This window comes from Colobus angolensis, unplaced genomic scaffold (genome assembly GCF_000951035.1).
Source record: "Colobus angolensis palliatus isolate OR3802 unplaced genomic scaffold, Cang.pa_1.0 Scaffold43, whole genome shotgun sequence".
In the NCBI taxonomy this organism is placed as follows: domain Eukaryota; kingdom Metazoa; phylum Chordata; class Mammalia; order Primates; family Cercopithecidae; genus Colobus; species Colobus angolensis.
This window is the reverse complement of record NW_012117710.1, coordinates 3,559,408-3,563,826: the sequence shown is the minus strand read 5'-3', so window position 1 is coordinate 3,563,826 and position 4,419 is coordinate 3,559,408. Positions and strand designations below refer to the sequence as shown.

The window sequence follows — 4,419 nt, the reverse complement described above, 5'->3', positions numbered from 1 at the left end:
AGAAGTCCAGAGTTAAGTGCCACGCTCCCTCTGAAGCCTGCAGGGAAAGACTGTCCCTTGCTTGTTCCAGCTGCTGGGAGCCGCAGACCTTCCTTAGTTTGCACCCTCATCACTCCGATCTCCACGTGACACTCTTCCTGTGTCTCCACGCCCTACTCTTCCCTAAGCCTGCCGTCTCTGTCCAAATTTCTCCTTTTCATAAGAGTACAGTTATGTTGGATTAACGTCCATCCATCCTAATGACCTCATCTTGTTGTTGTTCTTGTTCAGAGACAGGATGTCACTCTGTGAGCCAGGCTGGAGTGCAGTGGCATGATCATAGCTCACTACAGCCCCAAGCCTGGGTTCAAGCAAACCTCCTGCCCCAGCCTCCCAAGTAGGTGGAACTGTAGGTGCATGCCATGTGTACCACCATGACCAGGTAATTTTGTTTTTTAATTGTGTAGAGAAGAGGTCTCGCTGTGTTGCTAAGGCTGGTCTCAAACTCCTGGGGTCAATCGAGCCTCCCTCCTCAGCCTCCCAAAGTGCTGGGACTCCAGGCATGAGGCACGGCACCTGGCCAAATGACCTCATCTGAATTACCTCTGTAAAGACCCTGTCTCCGAGGAAGGTCTTAGAGTTAAGACTCCAACTTACCTTGTTGGGCAGAGCGATTTCACCCCATAACAAGAGCAAGGAGAGATTTGGAAGGTAGTTCAAGGTCACACAGCTGGTAAAAATGGGAGCTGCATTTCCCGCCCAGTCTGACCTCAGCACAGGCTCCTGCTGCCTTGCTGTCAGAGGTGTGCCCTCTAGGCCTCAAGCTCAGGGGCTTCTGCCACCCCCAGGAGGGTCCCAGTCCTGGAGCTGGCCAAGACCAATCAGCAGGAGGACATCAGGCAGGCCCAGAGCCACCCAGACCAAGCATGACAGGCGCTGGCCAGGCCTGATGGACACCCAGGAGCCTGAAGCTTCAGCCTTCTCTCATAGATAGAGGTGCTACCATCTTTGTCACTGCTGTTTTATGGGATTTCAGGGCCTTTGCAAATAAAATCTCCACATGCAAGAATTTCATGGAGTCCTGTCAAGGGGGCTGCCTACCCCCCGCCTCCAGGTCTACTGATGGCCTTGCTCACACCTGTCTTCACGACCACTTTGTCCCTGGATAGGACAAAGTGGTCCTGAGATGGACAGCCAAAATTCACACAGAATTCACAAAATTCACACAGGATTCATGTCCTTATGTCCTAAGCCCTGGAAGCACCTGCCCAGGGGCCCTGCCATCACTCAGGGGTTTACGGGAAGGGAGGGTCCTGACAAGCCTTGTGGGTCCCCCGCAGTCAGTCCCTGCCTTCCAGGGCCGTCTCTGTCACCCCCACCCTCATCCTGCTTGGAAGGAAGCTCCAGGGTGCAAGCAGGAGAGAGGAAGCTGGAGGAGCCATGGGAAGGGGTGGTCCGGGACAGCCAGACATCCACTCTCACTCCCGGCCAGCTCAGGACAAGCGGACAGTCTTTGGGACGCTCCACGCTCCACACTCCACTTTCATTCCTGCTATAAATGAATGGCCCCCGGGCACACTGGCACACTGGCCAGCTTTTCTACAGGAGGGGATTAGAGAGAGGAAGGAGTTCCCATTAAACACAGCAATTATTTAAAATCCTTCTAGGCAACGTGCAGGAGACAGTATGCAAAACACTTTAGGAGACTCAGCACTGAACCACGACGATACTGTCAAGTTGTAGATATGGTGGGAGAAAGAACGTCCCATGTCAGCACTCACAAAACACAACACACGTGGTTTGGAGCAGCAGCGACAGCTATTAACCTGATATGTTTGTTATGAGATAATGAGAGCGTGCAGTTCTTTGATTTCCACTAACTACCTGGGGAGCTTAACCCTTTCTCTGGAACGGTCTCTGGTCTCCGGGCTGGAATGTGTTATCTGATTATGTAGGCCTTCTTGGCAGGCTCCCTGGTGTGCTACAATTTCCGATGCTTGGGTGATAGACTCTGATCTCAGTGAATTACTGAGATTTCTTCAAAGAGCTGGGGGAGCAGGTGAGCTGAGGGGGGAAGGAAGTGTCACCACTGGCAGATGGAATCCGGGAACAAACCCTCTGTCCATTGTAATCACCGGCCACAGTGAACCTGCAGTTTTGTCTTGGTCAGAGAAGGAGGTTGGGCAGGGAAAGGCAGGTCTGTAGGGCCCCACACAGTCCTTCGTGTAAAAACACAGGCTCTGTGTCCCTCCTCTATCCCCCAGCAGGTAAGAATTCACTTCATTCCTCCCAGGAGCCAGGCATATGTGAATCCAAGGAAGTCCTAGTTAGGCCGAGCATAGTGGCTCACACCTGTAATCCCAGCACTTTGGGAGGCCGAGGCAGGAGAATTACTTGAGCCCAGGAGTTCAAGACCAGCCTGGACAAGATAGTGAGACCCCTCTCTCTACCAAAAATAAATAAATAAATAAAATGCAAAAGTTAGCCAGATGTGGTGGCACACATCTGTAGTCCCAGCTACTTGGGAGGCCGAGGCAGGAGAATCACTTGAACCTGGGAGGCAGAGGCTGCAGTGAGCCGTGATTACGCCACTGTACTCCAGCCTGGGTGACAGAGCAAGACCCTATCTCAAAAAAAGAAAGAAAGAAAGAGAAAGTTCTGGTTAGACTTGGACTGAGCAGAGAGAAAGCAAAAGTCACTTCTGTTTCCTTGTGAGAAGGGAACATTTCAAAGAACAGAAAGCAGACAGGACTTTGTGAGGTGTGTTCTGAAATTTCTCTCGCCCGGAGCGCTCCCTGGAACCTTACTGATGCCCTAGGCAGTTCACGTTGCAGAGAATCTGAGGAGTGCTCCTAATTGGTCCTGCATGCTTCTGAGCCAGTCCACTCCATCCTCCATGGTTACCAGCTCCTCTCTCACCATAATACCAGCACATATGGCTCTCGTAGCCAGAGGGGTTTCTCCGCTGACTGGGAGCTGTAACAAGCCTGCCACCTTCCCTATCAGGCTCAGTGGGTAGTGTCTGGGGTCAGAGCCCACTCTTGTGTCTTCCCTACACACAGGGTTCTGTGGGGTCTTGGCCAATGATACTCTGAAGGTCTTAGACTTGCAGCTGGAGGGGTGGTTGTCCATGCACTGGCAAGCATTCCCTGGAACTTGGTTCAAAACCTGCACCTCCTGAGTCAGAATCCACGTATGCTCTTGGGACTTTCAGGTGGTCCGGTGCTTCTCATGACTTGAGAAGAGCTTCTCTGGGTGTGCTGGTCCATTGTCACACTGCTAATAAAGACATGCCTGAGACTGGGTAATATATACAGGAAAGACGTGTAATGGACCCACAGTTCCACACGGCTTGGGAGCCACAATCACGGCAGAAGGCAAGGAGGAGCAAGTCACATCTTACATGGATGGTGGCAGGCAAAGAGAGCTTCTGCAGGCAAACTCCCCCTTATAAAACTATCAGATCTTGGCTGGCGTGGTGGCTCATGCCTGTAATCCCAGCCCTTTGGGAGGCCGAGGTGGGTGGATCACCTGAGGTCAGGAGTTCAAGACCAGCCTGGCCAACATGGTGAAACCCGGTCTCTACTGAAAATACAAAAAAAATTAGCTGGGCGTGGTGGTGGGTGCCTGTAATCCCAGCTACTTTGGGAGGCTGAGGCAGGAGAATCACTGGAACCTGGGAGGCAGAGGTTGCAGTGAGCTGAGATGGTGCCATTGCACTCCAGCCTGAGTGACAAGAGTGAAACTCTGTCTAAAAAAAACAAAACAAAACAAAAAAAAACCTATCAGATCTTGTGAGACTTATTCACTATCAGGAGAACAGCATGGGAAAGAGCCGCCCCCATAATTCAATTACCTCCCCCTGGGACCCTCCCATAACACGTGGGAATTCAAGATGAGATTTGGGCGGGGACACAGCCAAACCATATCACTGGGGTTCACGAACCCGAGCTAAACAGCACCCCCTCCCAAGGAGGGAAGAAGGGGAGGAATCTCCAGACATGCCCAATCTAAAGGAAAAGCGCCGAAAAGGGGAGGCCCCTTGCTCATGGGAAAGAAATGGCTGCCTTTTGAGCTGGGCTACTTACAGGGTAAAGTGAGGCATGTACTCCACAGCGTGGGTAAGAGATGACATCCTCCAGGAGAGAAAGCAAGTGTGTTGAGAACACAAGACAAAAAAAAAGGAGAAGATCCTTAATCCTGCGTCATCCTCCCACCGCCCTGGAATGTGCTTAAGATGCTACCCTCTGCCCTCTACTGGACTCCATGGGAAATACAACTGGGTGGGTGGGGTGGGTGGAGAAGAAAAGAGATTATCACCAGGACTGAAGTGAGGGCACAGCATTTCTTTTTTCTTTTCTTTTTCTTTGAGATGGAGTCACGTTGTGTCACCCAGGCTGGAGTACAATGGCTCAGTCTCGGCTCACTGCAACCTCCAGA

The 4,419-nt window shown here is 51.8% G+C and overlaps 1 long non-coding RNA gene across 1 annotated transcript in view; it reads left to right on the top strand.

Annotated features, from left to right (window-relative positions):
• Positions 1 to 4,419, top strand: part of LOC105522448 — a 38,864-nt gene that overhangs the window by 12,722 nt on the left and 21,723 nt on the right. Inside the window, exon 2 of the long non-coding RNA XR_001003448.1 lies at positions 277 to 376. This is a non-coding gene — a long non-coding RNA (uncharacterized LOC105522448). The remainder of the gene's footprint in view (positions 1 to 276; positions 377 to 4,419) is intronic.